Source organism: Pagrus pagrus (assembly GCF_965226575.1).
Source record: "Pagrus pagrus genome assembly, chromosome: 21".
NCBI classification, from domain to species: domain Eukaryota; kingdom Metazoa; phylum Chordata; class Actinopteri; order Spariformes; family Sparidae; genus Pagrus; species Pagrus pagrus.
The window spans coordinates 18,629,590-18,643,642 of record NC_140208.1 but is presented as its reverse complement, the minus strand read 5'-3'; the positions used below and the strand labels follow the sequence as shown (position 1 = coordinate 18,643,642).

The following is a 14,053-nucleotide window of genomic DNA, read 5'->3' as shown; positions in this document are numbered from 1 at the left end:
ATTTTCCCAAACAACTGAAGTAGATGGGGACTTATTTGAAAAAGTAAAAAAACAACCCATTGAAAACATTAAATGGCTCCATGCCCAATTCATGGTTTCCATGGTGATTTACACCCTTTTTAAAGCCAAAATATTCACTGTAGCTGCTAAGCTAAAAGTGTTAGACAACTGAAGTGGATGCACAAACTCTACTGCTCTTTAATGCTGTAAATAACTTCTTTAAAAAATAATTTGGGGATCTCGAGGTCTTTGATTACAGCAGATGGAGCCATTTTGTGTGTGTTTTTTTCATTTATTTATTTATTTAAGTTTTTACAACAAGTTCCAAGCTACTTTAGTTGTTTAGGAGATGCAGCAAAGCTCTATTGCTGTGAAGCTCCAGAAATGTTTTGTGGACTATGAAACTTCACTTATATGATAACACGTTAGCTTCCGTTAGACAACAGCCAACATTAGCATTCAACCACTTAATATCACCGCTACACCGTTTACTGCCTACACAACCCGGAACACGGAAACATCATTTCAGCATTTAAGCATTTAGCTTGACGTCAGAGGCAAACGGTCACCATGTGAGTACGGCCTATTGTACACAATGGATGTGCTAGTAGTATCTCTTTTTTTTATTTAACCTGTAACCCAACAAACTAGTGTAGTTAATGAAGTAATGTGTGACTCTTTAACTACCTATAAGTCAGTTTAAGACTTTGATTTCAAACTACGCATCTGAATGTAACTTTTTAACTACGTGCTGACCTGTATGGTTGTCTGCCATTTATCTTTTATGTACCTCTGTTTTATTTGTGTTTTGTCATGTTCGTTTGCCGTTTCTTATCATTTTCAAGGTATTTTTTTTTTATTGGTATTCTGTCATATTGCTTCTTATCTGTTATCATTTTTATTTACCAATTCTGTGTATTCGTTCTGTGATTATATTCGTTGTTTCTGTTTATCACATTTTTGCACCTATTCTGTTTTTTATTCATGCTCTCGACACCATTGAAAATGAGGCCTTGCCCTCAATGACTTTTCAAGATTTAAATCAAGGTTGAATGAATGAATGAAAATCCAGAAAATCCCTTTTAAAACAGCCGCACACACACTGCTTTGGAATATATCTAGTTGTGGTTGCCAAGCTAGGATCGGACAATCGCTGTTCAGAGGAGTGGATTAGCAAAAGGTCAGTTAGCAAAGAACAAAACCCATCTGGAGAGATCCGAGGCTAGATGCTAAAAACTGAATGTTCACAGCCACTCTCCCCTCCATCACTTCCCTCATCCACCCCCCCTCACTTCCACCCACCCAGGCCTCTGCCCCCTGCTCTCCTCTCTTTCCTCCTGCAGTCAGCTGGCATGGAGAAGAACGGCTCTTTGACTCATGCGGAGGGGGGAAATGATGAGGGTTGGGGGGTCCCGGTGCTCTTGGAGTCTGATAGTCTGGCTGTTTCGTACAGGCTTTTCCTCCGGGGGGTTTTAAGCAGTCAGAGAGGCGAGGAGCGAGAGGGGAGATTTCTGACGGCACATCTCCACCATGTGGACTGCTGACGGGGCCGCCACTGAAACTGGCCACAGACTGACTGCTGACAGGCAATCACGTGGAGATGGTTGAGACTAAGGCTTAATTAATTACAATCTGTGTATTTCAAGAAAATTGCACGTCTCCAAGAGCACCTGAACTGTATATTGATACTGTAACAGAATTATATCATGATTAAAAACTTTACCCACAAAGCACGTCTCAGGTATACAGCTGAGCTACATTTCCTGGAGACATCAGTGTTCCTCAACAAAAGGTTCTAGCCATAGCGGCTCAAATAGTGACACAGTATGTAACAATAGCAGCGGCAACAGTGTCAACACTAAGAACCACCAACAAGTACTCCAGAATGGTGAGGGCGATGTAAAAGTGCTTGTACATGTACTGTCTTTGTGCCATTTGTGCCTAATAGCATTCCCTGTAACCCAGAAATCACACCGTTCAATATGTGTATTACATAATTTTAATACGTTTGCATTGATTTTATTAAATGGTCATGAAATCGTCAGAGTCTAGAGTCGGGCTTTACAACACACTCACTAACTCACTTCTTTCAGTGCAATCAGCAGCAGCGTTGGACACCCCTCCCACCCTCCAGTAGCTGTAGACCCCCATGCTGACACCTAATCCAGAGCCTCGCTACCATAACATTTTCACAAGGGTCGCGAGCCGCTCAATAACAGCTACACATGAATGGGTGAACTGCTTCTTTATAAGAGGTACGACACACACAATTAGTGTTCATTGGTGGCGGCCCGCCGCCACTTTTTTCTGTGTATTTTTACAAGAGTTGAATATAATCCTTAGATGGTCAGTATCTTTCAGACAAACAGGGTGTGTGTGTGTGTGTGATTATGTTCTCCTGTCTTGAGTGAGTGTGTGCATGATGGAGGTCAACATGTCCACTGCAGCCTTGTAAAATATATGACATATCAATTAAATCAATCAATTCAAGCCACATTAGCACTGCAGTAGAAGGGATAATGTATATGATTCAGACAAGGTGCTCCTCCTCCTCAGAACACAAGGCTGCAGCACACACACACACACACACACACACACATTAGAATGTTCAGTGACAGTGACAGAACCTGCTTTGATGTGCCATGATGTCATAGAATGTTCACATCATAGTATCTGAGAGGTGCATATAAAGTCTATCAGTGCACACAGACCTTCAACTTGATTGCCAGAAGAACTACTGTGAACGTGGTATCTTCTTACACTTCTGTATTACAGCTTGAAAGACACAACAAATCATCCTTCAGCTTGACAATGCAGAGAACATCTGAGCAACACGAGATAAGAAGAGGGGGCCTTCTTGGAAAGTCCCACCAAGTGATGGACTTTCTTGGGGAGGGTGGCTTTGGTTTAGTAGCCAAATGCTTCAATACTGTAACAGGTACAGAGGAAGCCATCAAGGTTAACAAAAACCAACCCAGAATTTCTCAACAGGCAAGACAGGAAGTTGCCATGCTGAAGTGGCTGCGGTGTCTGGATCCAGACACTTGCAACATTGTGAAGTGGAATGGTTTTTTCTTCCATAATGAGCACATCTGTCTTAACTTTGAGCTCCTGGATAAAAGCCTGCATGATTACATGATGCACAAATGGACTAAGAATCTTTCCATGAGAGAGCTGAAACCAGTCATTCTTCAGATAGCCACAGCCCTGTCCCACCTGAGTTCCAAGGGAATTGTTCATGCGGACCTCAAACCTGAAAATGTTATGGTCGTGGACAGCAATCAGCTCCCACTACGAGTCAAGTTGATTGACTTTGGCTTGGCACATCCAAGGTTTGATGTTAAGGACGATGCCATTGTGCAGACCACCTGGTACAGGGCACCAGAAGTCATGCTACAACTTCCTTTTGATGAGGCCATAGATATGTGGTCTCTGGGCCTGTCGATTGTAGAAATGGCTACAGGGTACACCATGTACCCCGGGCACAGTGAATACGATGTGCTGAGATTCATCGTAGAAACCCAAGGCCAGCCACCTGATCATTTGCTGGACAGCACGAGTGGCACTGACTTTTATTTTAGGAGACAGACCAACGGCAAGCAGCGCTGGAGATTGAAGACACCAATGGAGTTCGAAAGTGATACAGGGTACCGATTCCGTGATTCAAGGAGCTTTGTACTCACGTGTCTTGACGACCTTGAGCAGCTGATGATGGCAGAGACAGAACACCAGAGTGATAAGCGCCTGTTGGTGGACCTGATTAAAAGGATGCTGGAGCTGGACCCTGTTCAGCGCATCAAACCACTGGAGGTTCTGCAGCATCCATTCTTTACTCACAGCCGCCCACAGAGCTGTGTCTGCATTCAAATGCCAGATCCCGAAGAGTCTAGTGTCAGTGAGGCAGGGCCAGAGAACCTTCACTGCAGGCTGCAGATGCCATCTCTCTCCCTGACAGACTTGGATGAATCAGAGGTTAGCAGTGAGACCAATGCTAAGAGCAACAGCTGGTTAGGGCGTCTTGTTGGAAAGATAACAGACACCTTCAGCTGGTTCTTAGGCGGAAGGTGAGCAGCCATCAACATTACGGGCGGCACAGATGCTCAGTGGTTAGCATTGTCGCCTCACAGCAAGATCCTGAGTTCAAACACTGACTCGGGCAGGGCATATAGGATGAATTGATAATGTCCATTTGTGGTTTTCTCCGGGTGCTCCGGTTCGCCACTAAATAAATGCATCTAAAAAAAATTAATTGAAAATGCATTTAAAATGAGTCAAGTTGATTGACTTTGGCCTGGCACATCCAAGGTTTGATGTTAAGGACGATGCCATTGTGCAGACCACCTGGTACAGGGCACCAGAAGTCATGCTACAACTTCCTTTTGATGAGGCCATAGATATGTGGTCTCTGGGCCTGTCGATTGTAGAAATGGCTACAGGTTACGCCATGTACCCTGGGGACAGTGAATACGATGTGCTGAAATTCATCGTAGAAACCCAAGGCCAGCCACCTGATCATTTGCTGGGTGTGCGAGTGGCACTGACTTTTATTTTAGGAGACAGACCAACGGCAAGCAGTGCTGGAGATTGAAGACACCAATGGAGTTCGAAAGTGATACAGGGTACCGATTCTGTGAATCAAGGAGCTTTGTACTCACGTGTCTTGACGACCTTGAGCAGCTGATGATGGCAGAGACAGAACACCAGAGTGATAAGCGCCTGTTGGTGGACCTGATTAAAAGGATGCTGGAGCTGGACCCTGTTCAGCGCATCAAACCACTGGAGGTTCTGCAGCATCCATTCTTTACTCACAGCCGCCCACAGAGCTGTGTCTGCATTCACATGCCAGATCCCGAAGAGTCTAGTGTCAGTCAGGCAGGGCCAGAGAACCTTCACTGCAGGCTGCAGATGCCATCTCTCTCCCTGACAGACTCGGATGAATCAGAGGTTAGCAGTGAGACCAATGCTAAGAGCAACAGCTGGTTAGGGCGTCTTGTTGGAAAGATAACAGACACCTTCAGCTGGTTCTTAAGCGGAAGGTGAGCAGCCATCAACATCACGGGCGGCACAGATGCTCAGTGGTTAGCATTGTCGCCTCACAGCAAGATCCTGAGTTCAAACACTGACTCGGGCAGGGCATATAGGATGAATTGATAATGTCCATTTGTGGTTTTCTCCGGGTGCTCCGGTTCGCCACTAAATAAATGCATCTAAAAAAAATGTATTGAAAATGCATTTAAAAAAACCCATCAACAACGACAAATTAAATTAACAACACTCATTTTTAAATTAAGTCAATTATCGGACAAATACTTTCAACAGTCTTGTTCCTCTATTTGTACTTATATTTTTTGCTGATTACGACAAGTTGGGTCTGCTTCTCAGACTTCAGATCTTGAATGAAACTTTTCTCTGTGTCGATGAAATCTTTAAATTTACTTTAAGATAAATTTTAGGTCTGCATACATATTTATTCTTACTTCAAACTATTTAAACAATAAAAAAAAGTTTCTTACTTCACTTCCTGTTTTACCTGTCGTGTAAAAACGTAACAGTTATTGGTTAGTACAATTGTACTTGGCAAAGTCAGATTTTAAAACAGTAAATTTCCATTGTCTGAGACCAATAAATATATGAAGTCCATTATGCTGGATTCTGGGGTTTCTTATTGTCATACCTTATCATTAAGAACAACATCTCATGGCTTTCAAACGGGTCACAAAAGAAGAAAAACTGATTGAAGCTCTGTAATTAATGACTTGATAATTTAAGTCAATCATCAGTTGGACATTTAGCAATTTTAGTAACATGGTTTTCAACATGAGCTCACCTGGCTCTAAACTGACAAACTTTTCTAGTTACAATTTTGTTAATAACAAAAGGAAGTGTTGATTTAATATCACTGATTATATTTTAGTGTAGAGATGTCTGGTAGAAAGAAATGTTGGACTGCACTCCAAAAGTTGGTGTTCCTTGCATCTGACGGCAAAATAATTTCGTATTTTTATTCTAAATGATAAAAATATATCATTTCCCGGTCCAAACACCTCATTATTAATTCTGTCAGAGAATATAAGATAATGTGGTGTTTTTACAGTGAGCACTGTTCACAGCTGTGGGTTGGTCGTACACATTTGCATGTGATGTTGCAGCCTCATTCTGTCCATCCTATAATACATTTACAATTTACTATGGCAGCATCTACTGTTTACTGTCTACTGCTCCTGGAGAGAAACCTTATCGTCTCATTTTACAATCCTGTCTGTTTCTTTGTCTGTCTCAAACAAACACACATTTGGAACAAACCTGCAGGTCGAAGCTCTTACCATTATATGTACACACTGTAACTGAATGTGAATGTGTTTGTGTGTGTGTAATGTGGTAGTTTGGATAGGGTTGTGATTTGTACAGACAAGCTCAGATCATCCCCTCTATCACCTTGTGTTTACATTAGCTCTCCTTGCACTACCAGCTTATTACACACTAGACTGAACAGACAGCAGCAACTACTACGGAATCAAGCTACTCATGTAAATTCTGGATAACCCCTTCACGTATTTAGTTTCACAGCTTCTAGAGACAAAAAAAGGTCAACACGTCTCAGTGACGTACAAGTTGAAGATAAATAGCTGAATATGAGAAGGTTCATTTTGTAACTCTCGGCTCTCCAAGCATGAGGAACTGCTGCCGATCGTCTGTCTCTACCTGCAGAGTCTGTATTTCTGGGTTATTTCCTGGACGTGATTCAGGTTACATTCTAACAGGACAGAGACGTGCATGCGTAGGCTGTGACGGCCCTCTGTCCTGTTTGGTTGTGCTCCTCTCTTGAAGGTAATCGGTAGGTGGGGCCCGGTACCTACCTGGACCCAGATAAATGAGTTCATTCAAGTGCATTTTCAGTGTCTCTCCCTGTATCTATCTGTGGCCTCTTGAGCCAGTCACAACACAACATCTGGTGGTTGTTTGGCTGTTTTTTTTGATAATTTGGCTAAATTAACTAAAATAGATGAGGAAAGTTTGAGAGTTTGAATTAACATCAGACGGCGTATCAACAGCACACGTTTGTTGCCACAAACACGGCTGGAGATGTCCCGAGGTCTCCTTATCCAGCAAACACGAACTCGTTTGACTACTTTTAACGTCAAGGTCACTGTAATTAATCTCCCTAAAATAATCATTTCCATCTTGTTTTATGGCACTCATTCAGATTGTCATCACTATAAATGATGATGACATCATTTATTGCTTTTCTGTCCAGTTAAACACAAAGTTGATTTGGATAACATTGAAAGATTTAATCTTGACTCTGATTAGATAAATAAACCGATTTAATTAAAGCTGGGGTTGTTAATTCTGTTCAGAAGCATTTTTTATTATATTTGTATTCAATCTCTTAACATCCAGACAGTAATCAAAATATGAAATGCTTTGGGGACAAAGAAAAAGAATCCATGGTCTGTGGCAGCAACAGGGCTGTAATAACTTCATCCAATCAATTTTAGCAGCCTGAAGATATTGTATGGGCAGCCTACCTGTCTATCAACCTGTCAACCTGACTCCGCCCATCACTCGTGATGAAAACGATGCACTAATACACTCTTCTTCCCGACACTCGTGAGGAATCAGGACTCAGTCGGACAGTGCACGTTCATGGTTTGGGGGGAGTAGCTTTTTCCATCTTACCAACCCCAGCTTTAGGCGCTCCCCAGCTGGTAGACGAACAACCATTAACTGTGTATACCTTCATTAAATTGCTAGCTGCTGTAATTTAATGACACCCATCAGACGGGTCCGCTAGAAGTCCTTATTCTGCCTATTTAGTGAGAAACAATGGATTACTGGAGCTCATTAATCCTCCTCAAACTTCTTCTTCAACTGCATTCTAAGATATTATGAACTATTTAAAATGTGAGACAGAGTACAATTATACTGAAAAAGTGTTAAACTGTTTCACCTAACAATTTTCTTTAAAATTCCTCTCATTGTACTAATTAACTGTTAAAAACCCCATCCCATCTGCCTAAGCATTTCCTTCCTTATAAAACATTTGCAAATGTATTTTAAAAATATTTTTCAAGACTACCATGTGTATATGAGCCAGCAGTCCTCTTGTTCCCTGTGTTCTGCTGCTGTCTTGCTACCTGTTTTGGCGCGTAACTGCTGCGACCTGTGGATCAGAAAAATTGCCGGAACCATCGCCAAAAGTAGTTTCCCTGTTGCAGTGCAGGGAATTATAAGAGATGAACAGGTCAGTACTTAAATGATCTGAGATACACACTAGTAGCACTCTAGTATGGACTTGCTGCCACATGAGAGCAGAAAAGAGCTTTCACTTAAGCATACCCACCCTCCTTCAGCACCTCCGGCCTGAACATCACTCAGCGTCCCGAGCTGTCCTGACCAGCCCAATAATACTGTCAGTGTCAGTACACACACACACACACACACACACACATAACCAATTACATGTTCTTGACAGACACAGGTTTATATGGTCTCGATTATGAATCAGTTCATGCACACACACACCATCTGTGCACACAGTGAGGGAACATCCATCCACACCCCGGCGTGTGCCAGTACGTTGTGTTGTAAAGATTTATATGACAAGGTGGCAGACAGACAGCGGCAGGGCTGCTATCCTGCCTGTCTCACTGCTGATGCTGACAGTGTTATTGCTCTGACTGTGCACGTGTGAGTGTGTGTGTGCACAGATCTTGTCCACATTCACGCAGAACCAACTGGATTACATAAAAACGTCAGACCATTTTCGCTATTTGTGTCCCACTGTGTAGACTATCACGTAGACATTTTGCACCACTCTGTCTGTTGCCTTATCTGACTCGTACTTGTGCTCGCCCCACCCGTCCTGATGAGTGTTACTGTTGGCCCGGCCACACAGGAAAAACAGAGAAAGTACTCAGTAGTTTGGGAGCAGGAGCTCTGATTATCTCTCCTGCAGGCGATACAGGCTTGGCTGCAAGCTTCTCTCCATCCATCTTCACTTCATCCCTCTTTATTTTCAACTGGGGTGGCTCGCTGCCTGGGAATGATTTTCTTCATGCACAGTATAGTGGGAGAATGGATGCAAGCTGTTAATTTCTGTCTGTGCACGCTCCAAACACAACCTAGTAACACTTGCATCCACTAGTAAACACTTAGTAACACCTGCCAATCAGGGGTAATCCCCTAATAAAACACTATCAAATGCTGGGATTGACATTATATAGTTGGGGGCTTGGGAAGTCACATGTAGCTCACTGAATTAGACAGAAACATGGATCTGATGCACTAGCTGTTCATCAGAACACTGATCTGTGTATAAGACCTTTCCTCCTCTAAACCTGGCAGTCTTTAAGGATTGCATTTGTGCCAATGTCATGAAGGCTTGAATTTCTAGGATATCCTCAAATCTAAGCATCACTTCTCAGAAATGATACAAAATTGCATCATTTCTTTGTCCAGAAGACTCCAGGCCACAGGAAACACACAGCCAAGCCAAGGTTTGATCCATCATCTCCAGTAATTTGAGCTTGTTTAATCTGGAAAACTACAATAATGTGATTAGTCCCTCAACTAAGACCATGTACAGCAGTAAATCCCTATCAGGGAGCACTTAGGCAGCAGCCGGTAGCAAAATGGAAAGACTGTGGATTAGCTGATTTAACTAAAAAACTATACATTATATTTAGATTAGCACATTTATTGAGTTAACTGTAACATCTGAACACTGTGATGATATAATGAGATTGAGAGTGCGTGTCCAATAGTTAGCAAGTGAGCAGGGGTCTAAACATTTAGCTTGAATAATGCACGTACATGGTTGAAAAAGATAGGCCTAGCTAGAAGTAATTGCTGTTCAAATTAGCTAAACGTAATGGTTAAATGGTTGAATAGTCAGCTAAAAGTAACTGACGAGTGAAATACTAAATCTAATGAAATGGTCGAAAGAGTTAGCAAAAACTTTTGGTTAAGTGGTAATGACTTCTAGCCATTAGCTTACTTTTGCTAAAATGGATCAATGGCTGAAATAGTCTGTTTGAATTTAGCAGATAAGTGGTTGAGATAGTTGACAAAAAATAATAGATAACTGGTATGACTTTAGCGAAAAAGCTAGCTAATGAATAGCCTACATGATTGAAATGTTAAACCCCCTTGAAAAAGTTAGCTTAAAATAATGGATACGTGGTGCGACTTTTAGCCATTAGCCTACTTTAGCTAAAAGTAGCTAAAAATGAATAAGTGGTTGAAATAGTTAGCTAAAGAAAATGGATAAGTGGTTAGGGTGTTAGCTGTTACTGTAGCTAAAACTAATAGATAAATAGCTAAATGATGGTGGTTACGGTTAATGTGAGTGAACACGTCGGCAACATAACCCATCATGTTGCCAACGTGTTCAAAACACAAACAACACAACACAACACAACACAGAAGTACTCATATCAGTGTTGACCTTCAGAATCCCCTTTTGGCTGAACATTCATGCCTGCTGGTTTCTTCTGCGTGTGTGTGTGTGTGTGTGTGTGTGTGTGTGTGTTTACAGTGTGTCAACGCCTGGCACATTTGAATTGGCACGGAGCTTGCACTTAATGGAAACCTCACCAAGTGACAAACCTTTCAGCTACTCGCGAAGTGACACGCCGCAGTAACAGGAGAGAAGAACTGATCGTAAAATGAACAAACACACACAGACATCACTTCATAGCAGGTTCTGGCGCGGTGGTAATGACTGCTAATGTCTTTCTGTCAAGTAGGAGCTAAGCCTGTGAAAGCAACATGAAAGGCGACTGCTCTGGGTCTTTCTGCAGCCCTGATGCCAGGTTGGAGCCACAGGCTGAGTCTGGCTGGCAGCGTTACCAACGCTGTGGTGGTGCCCTGCACAGGTCTGCAGATTGTCTATCTGACTCCACCTCTGCTCTGTACCAAACCACATTTCAAAAAGCAACAACTCTCCAGCTTCTCACAGGCTTCTTCTGATGTGATTTTACATGTGTAAATGTTTTATATTTTCAGTATATACAAGACGTTGCATTTAAAATGAGATATTCACCATATGGAAAAAGGAACACCTACTCTGACAAATTGATTGATGGTATAAAAATAAAATAAATTATCTGCTTTGGAAGAGATACAACATTACAAGTTCTCAGTGGGTACAATCATAACACTTTACAGAGTGGAACCTCCATATTTAGGATATACTGAATGATGAATGTAATGTTTTTATTCTTTTTTTCCCACTATGGTCAAATGAGCGGTTGCATTTTCTAAACACAATCTACATGCGGTCGCTGCTGCAGTTTTCCCATTGAAACATTTGACATCATTGAAATCCTGAAGTTAGTGAAGTGGCCATAGAAATACAAATAGTGAAAAAAGTTGGAAGAGCATTGTTGAAAGGAGCTGAGGGTGTTAGTGCTGAGTGAAGGGAAATACCAGTTGATTGATTGCTGAAAGAGTCTTTTCAATCTCAAGCACTGAAAGGAGTTGAAGTGTCAACTAAAGCAGAAGTCATGAATACAGTGTCGGTTGAAGTGGAAGTCTCAAAATCTAGTAGTGCCAGTACAGGTGTAGGCTGTAAACTGAAAGACAATGCCAGCTGAAGTGTAAGTAGTGAAAGTAGTTGTAGTTAAAGGTGTATGAGTAGACAACAGGATGAGCAGACATGAAAGGGTTTGAAGTGTCGACACTAGCCGTGTTATCACGGATCCTAATATTGCACCAATGATCAGAATAAATGCCCAAATACAGTATATTCTTTCTGCACATGCTTGTCCCACGCGGGCGTAAGATCATTGTGACGGAGGCACAAAAACATGGCAGGAGCAAAAAGAAAGTGGTCTGTGATAAACGCATCTGTTGGAGGACTTAAAGCAGCTAAAGATTGTTGAACTCCTCGATGGTTGGAAAGGCTCGTAAGTTGTTCAAACAAGTCTTTGAAAAGATGAACAAAGCCGCGGTCCACCAAACCACTGACCACATCAAGAACCGCTGGAGAAGTTTGAAGGCAGCGTGCTGATGTTTAAAGGCTAAAAGTCAAAATGGTAAAAGTGTTTTCCGGCCAAGACGTACTTATGGATGATCTAATGGGAAAGTGACGATTGGCGAACATGATTTGGCACGTTGTCTGAGGCTCCTGGTGTACTCATTACTAGTTAACAAGTTAAAAAAAACAACTTCTTCTGTTATGTTTCCGGCAGATTAGATGCTTCACGGCGGGTGAAACCACTTTGCATGTCAAAAATTCGGATTAAATGCTTGGTGTATGTAAACAAACATCTTTATCAGGTTACTTTTTTTAGTGTCCATGTGAAGAGTTACGCTGGAATCTGATTTCGATCAGATTGAATATTATCGGAATATTGTCCGTGTAAACGCAGCTACTGAAAGAAGAAATGTAAATGAAGATGAATGCGGCAAAAATGTGAGTAGTGGAGTAGTAGTGTTGCAACTGGTGAAAGCACTTTCAGAATAAAAGCAGCAAGTGTCGGGGGGCAGGTTAGTGGTTAAATAAGCTCAGATTCTTTGAGATCTTAAAGTAGCTGAACCAACAAGTTGAGGTACAAAAATAGTTTGTGTCAGTTGCTGTGTAACATGTGAAAGCAGTTGAAGTGTCAATGAAATGGAAGTGATTAAAGCACCTTTTATTTAAAGCAAGTAATGGAGACGGACCGGCTTAACTCACTATGACAAAGATGATCAGGCTTTTGTATGAAGAAGTTGAAAAGGGCCAAAGTGGGATGGAAAATGTAAAGTTTGAACCCTCCATTACTTTCATTTAAAGGAGCAATAAAGTACGTTATTATTTCTATTCATAATCCCAGTTATTACTCAGGTAAACACGTCTGTTTCATCCAATATTTTTTAGTTCACTTTGTGAGTCCCGATACTTGTGTGGCATCGCTTTCAAGCTAACCCCAAAACCATCAGAAACACACACATACACCAAGTGTCAGCCTTTTTTTAACTGCCCGTTACTGTTTTCCTGCTGTGCTCAACGTCATTTAAAATAACTAATATATCCCATAAAAGCCAGCAGCAGTAGCCTGCTCAGGTTTACACAAATAATTAGCTGCAGGCAGACACGATTATACGCTGGGAGAAATATGATCTGTCAGAGGGCATGATAGAAACCAAAGGTAATGACCTCCATATTGTGGAATTTCTCTCGAGCGCCCTGTGGTAAACAACTAATGGGGCCTATATTTTGCTTTGGGAAACAAAATCAGCTCTGATATACGGCTTTCAAAAGGAGATTAGCAACATTATATGCAACATGTATTTCTCTAAGTCCTCTTGCCCCACCCTCTGCTTTAATTCCACCTCTTTTACCCCACACCACATGCCTCAGAGCATGTAAACACTGTGTTTTTCAGGAACAAAACCAGCAGGGTGATCTGTGGATACTTAACAGGGGCTCAGTGCTGCGTACCTCCAGGGTCCTACTGACAGCTTTACAGGCAGCTGATTGGAGGTGCCATGCCAGCACAACAAGGGAGGCCTGCTCCCACACTGGCTGCCTTTAAGGGTCACACATCTACATTAGGATCGTAACAAGGTTTTATTCCTGGGACAGTACAAAGCTGCGCCAAATGATTATAAAGCTGTGGTTTGAAATGCTAATTTTGTGTCTTACGAGTTTGTGGACGTTTGCAGAGGTTTGTATGCACGCGTGAATGTTCCCAGCTACCCAAAGTTGGCCTTTTGATGGTGTGACATCAAACATAAGTCAAATAATTCAAAATGATTATATTCACTTAGTAGCATAAGTGTTCCTGTAGGGCTGAGGTTGACCTGAATTCAGATTGGCACATGCTGTTGCACAACATGGAAGGGGCTTTATATATGAAATATATAAACAAAACATAATCAGTGTCTGACTTTTGGTCATTATATAAGAATGTGACGCTGCTGTTCTTTAACTCAAACCCTTTTCCTCCTTTGTCTATGTATTATAATAAAAGTTAAAGATTGGCAAATGTTTTCCTTTAGCTGAAATATTTTTGACTCATTTGAACATTTCCACTTCAATTTGCTTTGCTTACACTGCACAGTC

General features: G+C 41.8%; 1 long non-coding RNA gene across 3 annotated transcripts in view; it reads left to right on the top strand.

Annotated features, from left to right (window-relative positions):
• LOC311250427 overlaps nucleotides 1-14,053 on the top strand; it is a 185,442-nt gene that overhangs the window by 97,545 nt on the left and 73,844 nt on the right. The window contains exon 6 of one of the 3 annotated variants that reach the window (XR_014621282.1): nucleotides 10,541-11,166. The exons of the other annotated variants lie outside the window; for them this stretch is intronic. This is a non-coding gene — a long non-coding RNA (uncharacterized lncRNA). Of the gene's footprint in view, nucleotides 1-10,540; nucleotides 11,167-14,053 lie in introns of those variants that run through there. 3 annotated transcript variants of the gene reach the window in all.